The sequence below is a fragment of the Schistocerca americana genome, chromosome 5, assembly GCF_021461395.2.
Source record: "Schistocerca americana isolate TAMUIC-IGC-003095 chromosome 5, iqSchAmer2.1, whole genome shotgun sequence".
In the NCBI taxonomy this organism is placed as follows: domain Eukaryota; kingdom Metazoa; phylum Arthropoda; class Insecta; order Orthoptera; family Acrididae; genus Schistocerca; species Schistocerca americana.
The window spans coordinates 606,969,310-606,985,813 of NC_060123.1; positions in this window are offsets into that span (position 1 = coordinate 606,969,310).

Genomic DNA, 16,504 nt, shown 5'->3' on the forward strand with positions numbered 1-16,504 from the left:
GAGCCGTGCACTTCCCGGTTGTCGTCTGTCGTGGAGTGAGTTGGAATGTGCCAGGAGGGCAGTTCGGACCTGCCAGTCGTGGAGTTGGAACGCGGCTCTAGTTCAGTCGGATTGGAGCAGCAGTGAGGCATGGATGCCCATGGCTCGCCCGAGCGTTACAGCCAAGCATCACTTGAGCCGGGCATGGTCTTCGTCGATCGTCGGTCGGTCGTCCTACTGGACGACGTGAATGGGCTCGCCGATCGCTTATGGGTTGCCTGTGTGTGTGTGTGTCTGTGTGTGTGTGTATCGACTCCCGATTTGTCTTCGTGACTGCACAGACACTGCTGAGTGTGGTTCAAGTCTTCGTGCAAGTGTTTGTCAAACTGTGTGTAGTTGGTGTCATTTCCACTGACAACTGGTTTTAAATGTTGTCGGCGAACGTGCAGCCAGTCGGTCGGTTGGAGCGGAACAGCAAGCAAGTCTCCGCGTGGCGCAGTCGGCCGGGCCTCTGGCGGCCTGTACGCAGTGTCAGAGCGTGTGGGGGCTGTTCCGAGTGTTACGAGGTTCGTGGCTCACCGACCCAGAACATGAAAGTTGAGTGGTGGTTTGATTACCGAAGACACGTCTGTTCACGTTGTCCCCTTGGTTGGTGGTTCGCTGTTGGCAGTATTGCTGGGAGCAACAGCGAGTGTTCGAGTTGAAGATTTAGCCGCTGTGTGGTGGAATTAACCATATTTGTCGGTTTGAAACTCAAGTGCACCAGCGGAATTTTCTGCCTTGTGGCCGTTAGTGTTCCAGTTACCTGCCCTGGTCGCTGACGTAACTTCAGACAGTGTCGTTTCCTCACGTGTTGTCGCTGTCCAACATGGTGTGTAGTTTTTGGCAGCTAGATGTATTTTTGGTTGTGGGCGGCTATGTCTGTAACGTTTTGGCTACGGAATTCTCGTATATTGGTCGGTGGTTAGCAAGTCGTCTTGTCTGTGGGTCCCTGGCTGTCTCTTGATTGTGTTGCCAGCGGACCGAGTATAGTTGTGCCGACTTCTTGTCTCACCTAAGCGAACGTTAAGACTTCAAGGGCAGACCGAGCCCCCTGGAAACTTCTCAGCGCCGTTGCCTATACTGCCCTCTTATTAGCGTTTAATTGTGTATTTTTAATGGCTCATAGCCGATGGTTGGCATTTGTATGCTTGTAACTGCGTTTTTAAAAACAAAGGCCTTCAGCAGTTTTAAAAGTAAAAGTAAGTTTTTCTAAATTGGGCGAGTCTTACGTTGTCTGAAGATAAATCTTGGGCCTGCTGCCTGTTGAAAACTTATTGTTTTGTATTTAAAAGGATCGGCCTTCAGCCGCTATAAGGATCCTACTTATCAATTTTGGAAGATAAAGCTATAGGCTTTCAGCCTGTTGAAAATCTATTGTAGTTGTACTTTTTTTAAAAAAAGCATGGGCCCTCATCCGCTTTAAATTTTAAGTTTCTTACTTATCAAGTATTACATTCTTTCAAGATAAAGCTGTGGGCCTTCTGCCTGTTGAAAATTTATCGTAGTTGTGTTGTTCTTAAAATGATGGGCCTTCAGCCGCTTTAAAATTTTGGATTGTTTCTTATAAAGTCTTACATCACTTGGGCTTAAATACTATTTAAGGTTAAGGCTTTGGGCCCTCTGCCTTGGATAATTGGTTGCAGTTATTTTTTTAAACAAACCCCTACAGCCGTTTTGGAGTAAGGTTTCTTATTGGTCATAATGCTTGGGCCTTCTGGCTATTGAAAGGTTATTGTAGTTATGTTGTTTTAAATTTATCGGCCTTCAGCCGCTTTACAAGAAACTTAACCTATTTGACTAGTCAAGTCTTACATCGCTTGGCCTTAAATACTACTTAAGGTTAAAAAAAAGAGAGAGAAGACGTTTTCTGTCGATAGTCAAGCTTAGAAGTTGCGCTGTAATGTCTGGACAACTAAATAGAGTGTTATGTTTGAAGTCTTACTGACAGCCGCTCGTTCTGGCCCCTTCCACAATATTCCTACTATTTGTCCTGTCCTGCGGCTTTAGCAGGGCGTTTCACATTGACCTATAAACAAATTTCCTATTGAAATTTAAAAGTGCTGCAATCGGTGAAATCTTGTCAGTACAGTATTTAATGGTCCATGTTTTACATGATTATTCTATTACACACCAGTAATCAGGAAGAGCAATCAAATTAAGCGGAAGTATTATTAGAAACTAGTTACAAGTCAAGTCCGGTGAGTCCAGGAGAGTTGGGCCACTGGGTTGAGATGGACCTGTGGCGTGTTTCACAAATGCGCCGCTGGAGAGCAGCTTCCGCTACTTACGAGGAAGTTCTTTTGCGAACAAATGTCATTGAGAGGTATGTCTGTCATTTTCGTGTTAGATATGGAGAAAAATCACATACTCTGTTCTGGTAAGCCGAAAAGTTTTATTGTGCAGTTTCATAATTTTGGCATTAAGGCTTAGTTTGCACAATATTGATGCAGTTTTTGCTGCCAGCTTGACAAATGTGTAGGCATGAAACTAACCTAAAATGGCCACAGAGATCGCTGCTTGCAGACAGAAGTCGGTTGTGTTCCTCTCTCCCAGACAATCGGAGGTCTGGACCAGTCTTATTTGGGAAATATGGACTACTTGATTTGCGGTATTGTTAGAGAGATGGAGAACAATTAAATTTATCTTCAAGGCATGTGCGATAGTCACACCGAAGTTGGCCGCAGTCTCCGACTATACTTATTTGTCGGAAAATATGTCCAAAATCAAATGGCTCTGAGCACTATGGGACTTAACTTCTGTGGTCATCAGTCTCCTAAAACTTAGAACTACTTAAACCTAACTAACCTAAGGACATCACACACATCCATGCCCGAGGCAGGATTCGAACCTGCGACCGTAATAGTCCCGCGGTTCCGGACTGCGCGCCTAGAACCACTAGACCACCGCGGTCGGCGGAAAATATGTGCTTGCCAACAAATTGAAGATCAGGATCTTGTACACAGGTCAACAGACCACTTCCAATCTCATCAAAAGGTCTACTGACCCCAAGCACATCAAAAGAGCAGAGTTACATGCACAAGATGCATTCCTTCACTGAAAAAACTTCAGAATCCTCTTCTGTTTAACCTAAAACTTTCAAGATTACCACCTCAAAACTGACTACTCCTGAGCCAACACAGACGAAACTTTTGGAACATATATCACCCGTTCCTTCTATTGATAAAACCATGGATTTTAAGAGGAAGGCAGTAACTGTATCCAAAGGGCTAAACTCTGGTAAAAATATTGAAACTGCAAAGAAAAAGATGGAGAAGAAAAGAAAGGTAACAGAAAAAAGGCAAAAAAAATTGCCAAAGGGAAATGCTAGTGAAGAGACACAGATTCAAGAAGTTCGATAAGAAGAATAGTGCGTTCATCAGGTACATACATTGTACAAGATTACGAAAATAACTTCAGTGAATCATTTGAGGATGAATGTGTTGGCTGTGGCGAAATCAGTTACGAATCTAATAAAAATTATGATTGGGCTCAGTGTGTTGCCTGTTCACCATGGTCAATATTTGGTAACACGAGTAACCGCTGTGATGAGAGAAAGGCAGGCTGATTCCAGAACGAAGCCAACTCATTAGAAGAACCAACGTTCAATCAAGATCTATAATAAACTGATAAAATTATTTGGGCTAAATTATTTAACCGTATAATTCTGTATTCATTATAACATTTCCAAACAAAAGTTTGAAATTTTAATTGACTCTTTTCTTTATGTATAGCTATTTTCATACCTTTCTTCTCTCCTAGTACTCCGGTCCATCTCACCCACACACCTATCGGTGAGATGGATCACTCATGCGTATTCTTCTTTCGTAATATCTCATGTATGCTAAGTGGCAGTGCATCAGTAATATATTATATGAGACTCTATACAAAATGCTAAGCAACAAACGAACACCGTCCGAAGAGGCCTTGAAGATCCAATTGTATCGACCGGCAGCATCCGGTAACACCTGTCAGCAGCAGAAAAAAAGTAGTCCAACTGTCTCGGACTTACCCTACATTATGAAATATAAGTTACTGGTAACCAACTAAAATTTACATTTTCAAAACACGTAGGATTGTCAAGACATTAAAAAAAAACCTCAGTTCATTTGCATGTATTACATGTCAATGGTAAAGGACCTTCTTCTGTTTCAATGTAGAAGGTGGTGCATGAGTAACGAAGTATGTTACACTCCTGGAAATGGAAAAAAGAACACATTGACACCGGTGTGTCAGACCCACCATACTTGCTCCGGACACTGCGAGAGGGCTGTACAAGCAATGATCACACGCACGGCACAGCGGACACGCCAGGAACCGCGGTGTTGGCCGTCGAATGGCGCTAGCTCCGCAGCATTTGTGCACCGCCGCCGTCAGTGTCAGCCAGTTTGCCGTGGCATACGGAGCTCCATCGCAGTCTTTAACACTGGTAGCATGCCGCGACAGCGTGGACGTGAACCGTATGTGTAGTCGACGGACTTTGAGCGAGGGCGTATAGTGGGCATGCGGGAGGCCGGGTGGACGTACCGCCGAATTGCTCAACACGTGGGCCGTGAGGTCTCCACAGTACATCGATGTTGTCGCCAGTGGTCGGCGGAAGGTGCACGTGCCCGTCGACCTGGGACCAGACCGCAGCGACGCACGGATGCACGCCAAGACCGTAGGATCCTACGCAGTGCCGTAGGGGACCGCACCGCCACTTCCCAGCAAATTAGGGACACTGTTGCTCCTGGGGTATCGGCGAGGACCATTCGCAACCGTCTCCATGAAGCTGGGCTACGGTCCCGCACACCGTTAGGCCGTCTTCCGCTCACGCCCCAACATCGTGCAGTCCGCCTCCAGTGGTGTCGCGACAGGCGTGAATGGAGGGACGAATGGAGACGTGTCGTCTTCAGCGATGAGAGTCGCTTCTGCCTTGGTGCCAATGATGGTCGTATGCGTGTTTGGCGCCGTGCAGGTGAGCGCCACAATCAGGACTGCATACGACCGAGGCACACAGGGCCAACACCCGGCATCATGGTGTGGGGAGCGATCTCCTACACTGGCCGTACACCACTGGTGATCGTCGAGGGGACACTGAATAGTGCACGGTACATCCAAACCGTCATCGAACCCATCGTTCTACCATTCCTAGACCGGCAAGGGAACTTTCTGTTCCAACAGGACAATGCACGTCCGCATGTATCCCGTGCCACCCAACGTGCTCTAGAAGGTGTAAGTCAACTACCCTGGCCAGCAAGATCTCCGGATCTGTCCCCCATTGAGCATGTTTGGGACTGGATGAAGCGTCGTCTCACGCGGTCTGCACGTCCAGCACGAACGCTGGTCCAACTGAGGCGCCAGGTGGAAATGGCATGGCAAGCCGTTCCACAGGACTACATCCAGCATCTCTACGATCGTCTCCATGGGAGAATAGCAGCCTGCATTGCTGCGAAAGGTGGATATACACTGTACTAGTGCCGACATTGTGCATGCTCTGTTGCCTGTGTCTATGTGCCTGTGGTTCTGTCAGTGTGATCATGTGATGTATCTGACCCCAGGAATGTGTCAATAAAGTTTCCCCTTCCTGGGACAATGAATTCACGGTGTTCTTATTTCAATTTCCAGGAGTGTATATAATTACTTCTAAAACAGACAACATTTTACTCATGATAAGAGGCTGTACCTGATGAATTAACGATATCTATATCTACAGTGGTACCCTGCAAGTCATACTTAAGTGAGTGACAGAGGGTTCATCGAACCACCCTCATTATAATTCTTTACAAATCCACTCTCGAACAGCGCGCAGAAAAAACGAACACCTAAGTCTTTCCGTGCGAACTCTGATTTCTCTTATTTTATTACGATAGCCCGCATCTCGTGGTCGTGCGGTAGCGTTCTCGCTTCCCACGCCCGGGTTCCCGGGTTCGATTCCCGGCGGGGTCAGGGATTTTCTCTGCCTCGTGATGGCTGGGTGTTGTGTGCTGTCCTTAGGTTAGTTAGGTTTAAGTAGTTCTAAGTTCTAGGGGACTTATGACCACAGCAGTTGAGTCCCATAGTGCTCAGAGCCATTTGAACAATTTTTTTATTACGATAGTCGTTTCTCCCTACATAGATCGTCATCAAAAAAGTATTTTCGAATTTGGAGGAGAAAGTTGGAAATTGAAATTTCGTGAGAAGATTCCGCCGCAACGAAAAGCGCCTTTGTTGTAATGATGTCCATTCCAAACGCTGTATCTTGCCCATGACAGTCCCTCCCCTATTTCGCGGTAACAGAAAACGTGCTGCTCTTCTTTGAACTTTCTCGATGTATTCCGATGATCTTGTCTGGTAAGGATCCCTGACCACGCAGCAGTACTCCAAAAGAGGACACACAAGCGTAGTGTTGGCAGTCTCTGTAGCAGATCTGTTACATTTTATAAGCGTTCTGCCAATAAAACGCAGTCTTTGGTTTGCATTACCCAACATTTTCTATGTGTTCTTTCGAATTTAAACTGTTCGTAATTGTAATTTCTAGGTATTTAGTTGAATTTACGGCCTCTAGATTAGACTGATTTATCATGTAACTGAAGTTTAACAAATTCCCTTCGGCTCTCATGTGGATAACCTCAGGCTTTTCATTATGTAGAGCCAACTGCCAGTTTTCGCACCATTCAGATATCTTTTCTAACTTGATTTGCAATTTTTTTTGATCTTCTGATGAGTTTACTAAACGATAAACGACAGCATCATCTGCAAACAACCTAAGATGGCTGCTCAGATTGTCTCCTAAATCGTTTATATAGTTAAGGAACAGCAGAGGGCCTATACCACTACATTGGGGAACGCCAGAAATCACTTCTGTTTTACTCGATGACTTTCCGTCAATCACTACGAACTGTCACCACTCTGACCGGAAATCGCGAATCCAGTCACATAACTGAAACGATATTCCATAAGCACGCAATATCACTACAAGCCGCTTGTGTGGTACAGTATCAAAAGCCTTTTGGAAATCTAGAAACACGGAATCAATTTGAAATAGCACTCAACACTTCGTGTGAGTAAAGAGCTAGCTGAGCTTCACAAGCTAGTTTTGTTTCAAAATATCTTCCGTACCTGAGTATTTGATGTGTGCTGCGGCTCGCGTTGGTTTGTAGATTTCTGCCCTCTGTTGGAGGCCAGACAGTATCGTTTAGTTGGCATGGTTGCGGTTGTTTGTCTTCTTCTCGTGTTGACTGGCGCCGCTCGGTTTCGCAAGCGTTGCCTGTCCGCTAATAACAGCAGCGGTGGTTATCGATGTGTAGTAACTGTTGCCCTATTTTTGTGGCGACGTCGTCGTTTTTCCGGGTCGTGTGAGTGGCGAGATCGGTTGCGGACTAAGGAGAAGCCAGGTCCGCGCTGTGCGAAACTCACCACGACCCCTGGTGGCACACATGGACTGCCGGATGGAAGGCCAGTGATCACGAGGGTGCATGACTTCGTCGTAAACCGGATCCAGCAAGCTTTAAGATGAGTGCGTTTCAATCCACGTAGAGAAACCTCCACCATTGTGATATCTCGCGATTCTCCAGTGACCTTGGTTCGTGTTGCTGCTCGTAGTGTCGCCGAGGCGAAGAGCAGCGAGTAGAGTGGTTGGGGAAGGCGGATCTGATTAGCTTTCCTCGACTTCTTTTTACTATTTACTGCGTTCAACTTTTACAATTTGTTAAATTCAATGCTCGGTAATTTTTCTTGCCTGGTGGCCGCTAACGACCCAGTTACCGGCCCTGGGGATTAGTGTATGTAACGCCAGTGTATTTTTCCTCGCCTGGCCACTGCTGTCCGGTAAGGCGTGTAGTTTTGATTGCTTTCTTGGTTGCAGGCCGGTTGGTGATCGCTTTACTCTGGTGTTAATGATTCTTTTCTCGTTCCAGGGGCTCTAAACACAGTATTCTGGACGTTGTGCAGACCGCCGGTTCCGGCTTTGGCGTACTGTTCCATCTTTGCATTTGGTTTATCGGACGTCAGGTAGCTTCAGCAAGATTATGATTAGTCATTCGTCAGACTGCCACTAGTCTGAGCTACCATCTTGTGAAGTGAATGCAACTCTTGGCTGCCTATCTCATCGCTCGCGAAAGTGTTGGTTGCCGGACCTTCTCAGAGATCGATTCCTGGAGCACCGTATGGATCACTTGCTTGTTTTTTTAATTAACTTCTGCTATTGCATTTGCTGTTATACAGCAGGTTTCAAAATTATTTTTATATTATTGTCGTTCCTTGCGTGTACGGCCTTCAGCTACGATTGTGGTCATTTGCCTTAAAATTCAAATTTGGTGTTTGTATTTACGCAGTAAGCCTTAAAACTTTATTTACTGCCATTCCTGGCGTCTGATGCCGTCTGCTGTGTTTGTGGCGACTTTCCTTTAATATTTCAATACGTGTAATTTGTAAGTTGCAGCGAGTTTTAAACAGGTCTTAATTTATTGCCATTCCTGGCGTACTAGGCCTTCTGCCCAGATCGCAGTGGCTTGTTGTCAAACATTATCTGTTGTATCTGTCTTTAAAGGTGATTTTCTAAATTGTATCTCATTGAAAACGCTACTATTTACACTATTGTTTCTTCCTTCACTAATAACGTGTGGTACTTTTTTATTTATTGTTGAGTCCTGAACTACTCGTTTAAAATAAATTGTGTGTAACTGTAAAAGGCAAACAATATCAACTGATTACCTCCCAGTCCACAATCGTAACCGAATCCCGCCTTCCCTTGGCTACCACGAGGTTTCAGTATTATACAGCACTAATATGCGCAGAACGCGAAATATATACAAATGCTGCACAAAACACAGCTTCTTGTCTCACAACAACACAGAATGTAGTAAATGGCGCTCTCTAGTGCTAATTCCTTCTTGTGATTCTAAAATTAGTCACTAGGCCGAAGCACCAAGCAAAAACCATCGTAGGTTCCTAGCTAGATTATCCTCTAGGTACGACATTCTCCAGCACACCTTGACTAGTTACAAAGCCCACGCCTACTACAGTAGTACAAGTTTATATGACAACTAGCTCTGCAGATGATGAAGAAATTGATGAAATGTATGATGAGATAAAAGAAATTATTCAAGTACTGAAGGGAGACGAACATTTAATAGTCATGGGAAGAGAAGGAAACATAGTAGGTGAATATGGATTGGGGGTAAGAAATGAAAGAGGAAGCCCTCTGGTAGAATTTTGCACAGAGCATAACTTAATCATAGCTAACACTCGGTTCAAGAATCATGAAAGAAGGTTGTATACTTGGAAGAATCCTGGAGATACTAGAAGGTATCAGACAGATCATATAACGGAAAGATAGAGATTTAGAAACCAGGTTTTAAATTGTAAGACATTTCCAGGGGCAGATGTGGACTCTGACCATAATCTATTGGTTATGAACTGTAGATTAAAACTGAAGAAACTGCAAAAAGGTGGGACTTTAAGGAGATGGGACATGGATAAACTGACTACACCAGAGGTTGTACAGAGTTTCAGGGAGAGCATACGGGAACAATTGACAAGAATGGGGGAAAGAAATACAGTAGAAGAAGAATGGGTAGCTCTGAGGGATGAAGTAGTGAAGGCAGCAGAGGATCAAGATGGTAAAAAGACGAGGGCTAGTCGAAATTCTTGGGTAACAGAAGAAATATTGAATTTAATTGATGAAAGGACAAAATATAAAAATGCAGTAAATGAAGCAGGCAAAAAACAATACAATCATCTCAAAAATGAGATGGACAGGAAGTGCAAAATGGCTAAGCAGGGATGGCTAGAGGACAAATGTAAGGATGTAGAGGCTTATCTCACTAGGGGTAAGATAGATACCGCCTACAGGAAAATTAAAGAGACCTTTGGAAAATATCAAGAGCTCAGATGGAAACCCAGTTCTAAGCAAAGAAGGGAAAGCAGAAAGGTGGAAGGTGTATATAGAGGGTCTATACAAGGGCGATGTACTTGAGGACAATATTATGGAAATGGAAGAGGATGTGGATGAAGATGAAATGGGAGATACTATACTGCGTGAAGAGTTTGACAGAGCACTGAAAGACCTGAGTGGAAACAAGGTCCCAGGAGTAGACATCATTCCATCAGAACTACTGACGGCCTTGGGAGAGCCAGTCATGACAAAACTCTACCATCTTGTAAGCAAGGTGTATGAGACAGGCGAAATACCCTCAGATTTCAAGAAGAACATAATAATTCCAATCCCAAACAAAGCAGGTGTTCACAGATGTGAAAATTACCGAACTATCAGTTTAATAAGTCACAGCTGCAAAATACTAACGCGAATTCTTTACAGATGAATGGGAAAACTGGTAGAAGCCGACCTCGGAGAAGATCAGTTTGGATTCAGTAGATATGTTGGAGCACGTGAGGCAATACTGACCTTACGACTTATTTTAGAAGAAAGTGTAAGGAAAGGGAAACCTACGTTTCTAGCATTTGTAGACTTAGAGAAAGCTTTTGACAATGTTGACTGGAATACTCTCTTTCAAATTCTGAAGGTGGCAGGGGTAAAATACAGGGAGCGAAAGGCTATTTACTATCTGTACAGAAACCAGATGGCAGTTATAAAAGTCTAGGGGCATGAAAGGGAAGCAGTGGTTGGGAAGGGAGTGAGACAGGGTTGTAGCCTCTCCCCGATGTTATTCAATCTGTATATTGAGCAAGCAGTAAAGGAAACAAAAGAAAAATTCGTAGTAGAAATTAAAATCCATGGAGAAGAAATAAAGACTTCGAGGTTCGCCGATGGCATTGTAATTCTGTCAGAGACAGCAAAGGACTTGGAAGAGCAGTTGAACGGAATGGACAGTGGCTTGAAAGGAGGATATAAGATGAAATCAACAAAAGCAAAACGAGGATAATGGAATGTAGTCGAGTTAAGTCGGTTGATGCTGAGGGAATTAGATTAGGGAATGAGACACTTAAAGTAGTAAAGGAGTTTTGCTATTTGGGGAGCAAAATAACTGATGATGATCGAAGTAGAGAGGATATAAAATGTAGACTGGCAGTGGCAAGGAAAGCGTTTTTGAAGAAGAGAAGGTTGTTAACAACGAGTATAGATTTAAGTGTCAGGAAGTCGTTTCTGAAAGTATTTGTGTTGAGTGTAGCCATGTATGGAAGTGAAACGTGGACGATAAATAGTTTAGACTAGAAGAGAATAGAAGCTTTCGGAATGTGGTGCTACAGAAGAATGATGAAGATTAGATGGGTAGATCACGTAACTAACGAGGAGGTGTTGAATAGAATTGGGGAGAAGAGGAGTTTGTGGCACAACTTGACAAGAAGAAGGGATCGGTTGGTAGGACATGTTCTGAGGCATCAAGGGATCACCAATTTAGTATTGGAGGGCAGCGTGGAGGGTAAAAATCGTAGAGGGAGACCAAGAGATGGATACACTAAGCAGATTCAGAAGGATGTGGGTTGCAGCAAGTACTGAGAGATGAAAAAGCTTGCGCAGGATAGAGTAGCATGGGAACTGCATCAAACCAGTCTCAGGACTGAAGATTACAACAACAACAACAGTTACATATCGCGGTTCTGCATATTTATCGGCTGTTCGGAATGACTAAATGTAGAGTTGAAACATCCCGTTAGGAAAATTTAATTTTACTGTGCTGGAAAACCTCTACGTTATTTCATTTTCAAACAGCTGAGCAAAACTGAACGTACTCAGACATTTCGCTCTTTACTTATTCTGATCAACACTAAACTGACACACAATATTTTTAGCGGAACGCAATCTGACTTACAATATTCGCTACAAAAGAATGGCCCTGACTAACAATAACATGAATGAATGAATGAATAATTTCATGAATCACTTACCTCACAAAAATCTTCTTTACTCTAACTACTGCAATATAGCGAGCGCCAATACTGCTAGCTAAGTAAAAGATTCTAACTACTGAAGGAATTAACTACTGATAGGCATAGTTAGCAAATGAAAGATTTTGGTAGAGAACAAACAATGTATTTACCTTAATAGTGTTTAAAAGTCATTATATATATATATATATATATATATATATATATATATATATATATATATATATATATATATATATCAGTTCGTGACATCCAGTATTACAAAGTTACTTTTTCTGATGGACACACGTCCAGATCGTTCGCTCTCAAAATTCTGCCATCTCTCCCCCGACATCCACCACTGCTGGCGGCTCACCTCCAACTGCACAACACTACGCGCTGTTCATATCCAACTGCCCAACACTACAATATCTTATATTCCAACAATGCAAATCAGCCGCAGACTGCACACATCACAACAGTTAGTGATTTTCATACAAAGCGCTACGTGGCGTTACCAACATATAAACCTAAACAGCCTAATTACACGGTGAACGTTGATTAGCTACCGGCAACCATTCCTCTTAGTTAATGTTTACCTCGACGTATTACTCATCCACGTGTTTCTTTTTTCCATTTCAATGGGTTGTACTTAACGCTTTTAATGATTAATTGAATTAATGAATGAATGGACCAGAAGACTGGTGAAGTGGCGGCAAACGTTGAACGACACGGTTTGCTTCGTTTCGTCGCACGAAACAACGCCGCTTCCTTCTGCTGGCTCAGCTCTCTGTTCTCCACACACGCCGGGCTGACGCCGAAACGTGGGACTCGCCAGAGTGAGCCACGCGCCGCAGCACAGATTGTTGTCACACAACAGCGGCAGAGCCGCAGTGATCTCCTTTCCAGTGTTAAGCACTCGCGCTGGGACATTTAGCGCCGTTTGCACTGGCGCTGGACGCAGAGCGAAGAGCGCGCTCGTCCGAAATCGTCGGAAATCAATCAACGGCCTCCGGCGAGCGAGCAGCGCTTCGGGGCGCCGGGTTAAATCACAAAATCGCGCGATACACGATTTTCAATATTCATTCGCGCTACAGCCGTCCCGACAGCGAACAGGGTCATTAATTAATTCTGACAAATGAGCAGCCGGCTCTAAATACCGCCGGCGCAGTGGCAGGGGCGAGCGGCGCCGAGGGTGGGCCGATGCAATACAATGATCCGCCGTGGCGCGCCTGCCGAACGAGGGGTGTGGGTGTGGGATGCGGGGGTGTGACAGGAGGGGAGGCGGCGAGGGGAGGCGTCATCGCACACAACACGGGGCCGCGCAGCCTACCCTGCCCGCCTACAGCGGCGTTAACGGCCCGGTCCTCAGCGGCGCCGGAAACAAGCCTGCGGAAGACAAGTTCAGTTTTTGAAGGACATCATCTTTACACCAGTGACTGTATAGGTTTATTTTTATTGCACTATTGCAGTTTCGGCCTTAGGCCATTGTCAAGTGCTGATATTACGGCCTTAAGCCATGTCAACGTAATGTATGTCTTTTTTTTTTTTTCTTTGTTGTGATTTCATTCCCCTGCCCCATATGGGCAGGGGAGGGCTGTCAGCAGCACAATCCGCCGCTCTTCAGCCGAGTGACATGACAACTAAAACAAGAATAAAATAATACATACATAAGGTGGTAAAAAAGGGGAACATAAAACAGAGTAAGGGGAGAAAATGGAGGTAAAAATACACTGACATGTAGACGGTCATTGGGGACAGTTAAAAAAGTCACCAGAAAAAAAAACGTAGTTGGCGATTCTTAAAACACAGAGAAGACACTGGATGCGCATGCACAGGTTAAAAGTGGACCACAGTATTAAAAGCACTCCGAAAAAACACACTTAAAACCCACTTGGAGCACACACGACGAAGAATAAAACTACCAGGTGGGACCTGCAGAGGGAAAGGTCAGAGAGGATGGAAAAGGAGGGGAGAGCATGGGGCAGCTGGGGAAGCGGCGGGATGAAGAGAGGAGGGCCAACCGTGGGTTCACGAAGAGGCAGGAGACACATGGGGCGGGAGAGGAAAAGGGAAGACAGGGCAGGAGGGAGCGCAGAGACACTGAAAGAAGGCACAAGAGATGGAGGGGGAGTAGGAGGGGAAATCCGCTCAGAAGGAGGGAGGGGGAGGAGAGGGATTTGTATGTCGTTGTCAATCCTGTTAAATACATTCGTGTCGTTGTTACATAGTGCGAGTAGACATATTCAGACATCGTAAAATAACATAATCTGTTAATGCACATGTTCGTTAACACATCACTGAGTGCGTGACTAGTGATGTGTTAAGGAACATGTGCGTTTACAGATCATGGTATTTTACGATGTCTGAATATGTATACTCACACTATGTAACGACACGAACGTATTTAGCAGGATTGACAACGACATACAAATGTGTCAGCTTACATTACGTTGACATGGCTTGAGGCCATAATATCAGCACCTGACAATGGCCTAAGGCCGAAACTGCAATAGTGCAATAAAAATAAACCCATAACAGTCACTGGCGTAAAGATGATGTCCTTCAAAAAGTTTTGTATGACTGTGAATCCCAGCTACAACAACTACAAAGTTCAGTGTACAGAAGTCGTTCCGAAAAGTGGTCAGCGGTGCAAGCGTCATGTTGCTGCACTCCCCTGCAATCTGTACCGCAGTGGATAGCACGACAGTCCAGCCTGAAGTTCCTGTGTGGGAAAGCTGACCATGGGTTGCAGCGTCAAGCCTGTAACCTGGAGGAAGTTCCAACGATATATGAATGTCTGAAGCAGTCCATCCCAGTGACGACTAAGACCCTGTGTATGAACTACAGGGTCAAAATTAAGGACCTATCAGTAAGTATCAGTTTCTACGTTCCCACATTAGTACAGCCCAGTGATTATTTTTAAATACGAGGGTAATCCCAAAAGTAAGGTCTTCTATTTTTTTGTAAGTACATAGACCTGTTTATTTCTAAAATCGTTTACATGAGTTTACAGCTTGAACATTTGGCTATTTTTCGACATAATCACCATTTCTGTGGATGCATTTTTGTAGATGCTGTGGCAGTTCTTGTATGTCCATGTCATACCAGCTCGCCGCGGTGCTGTTCAGAAAGTTACGAACCTCTTCTTCCACCTCGTCGTCGGAGCTGAATCGCTTTCCGGCCAAATGATCTTTTAACTTAGGGAACAGGTGATATAGTCAATGGGCGCCAAGTCAGAACTATAGGGTGGGTGGGTGATTATGTTTCACTGAAACTGTTGCAGGAAAGCCAAAGTTTGCCGAGCGATGCGTGGGCGAGCGTTGTCATGGTAAATTTGGAGGGAGTATGCATCTTCGCCAGACGCGGCCAACAGTAGCAGTTTTAGAGGGTACCATACACCACGCTATCAGAGCATGGTGCCACTTAGGGATATGGTCAGTCACCTCCTATGTGGCGCATATACAACCGACTACGTTATGACTCCGCGCCAAGACATTTGAATATTCTGGTCATCTGCCAATAGTTACGTCTGCCATCACACAGAGCGCTGCAGTCCGTAACCATTTGATGTATCCACCAAAGAATTTCCAGTTGCAGATTAATACGTCGAACACCGGATTTGAAGTGGCCGCACACCAAGTACAAGGGCAGTTCCACTTCTGTGACATCTTTCTTGTTTCTTTCGTGCAATGCTATACAGGAAAGTCCCACTGACATTATCTAATCCCCTTTCTTTTCCCTAAATTCCTTTGATAAGTTTCTTATCTGTACTTCTTATTTTGTGGTTCGCAGCAAGCCTAGATTTACTTCCGACGGAAGTTAAGCGGATACCCCAACACACACAAAATGTTAGATCACTTTATTAAAATTTGAACAATCTAAAATAATTAACTTGGAAACAATCCACGTCCACAGGAATGACACTATATATTTGTTACCGTTACTGAACACTATAACTGTTAGCGCTCGATAAAATACAGAACGATAGTCACATCTCAATGTACAACTGACTGTAAACTCTGATACATAGTTCCGACTAATACTTCCGTCAGTTCGCAGCTGGATCTGAGCTAAGACGATGCAGTCGTATTACGCGAAGATTACAGAGTGCGCTGACGTGAGCTTCCGGCAGCGGTGGCGCGGCGTGTGGATTCACTTCCTGAGGGCGCGTCTAGGCCGATGTGTCTCAATCACCGTGTCTGGCAGCGGCTGCCTTTAGCTTGTAGTGCCCTTGTGAGGTACAAACTACAACCAAGGAATTCACTCTTCGGACGGTACCATACTTTTTCTTTTATAATACCCTATGGTTTGGTAGTTTGGACGGGATGGTATGACAGCTGTTTAGACGTCACGGAGTAGCTTGCACGATACTACAGGGAGTAGAGTGTAAAAACTGTAGAGGAATACAGAGACTGGAATATATCCAGCAAATAACTGAGAGCGTAGGTTCCAAGTGCTACTCTTATGTGAAGAGGTTGGCAAAGGAGAGGCTTGTACTTCTAACAAGGGAAACTCCCTACCGCACTACCCTCATATTTAGCGGTAGGTTGACTCAGTGGATAGCCCGTCAAAAACTGAACACAGATCAAACATGAAAATAGGAAGAAAGTGTACTGATCTGTGAAAAAAAGAAGAAAATGGAAACAGTGTGCCGCGCGGGATTAGCAGAGCTGTCTAAGGCGCTGCAGTCATGGAC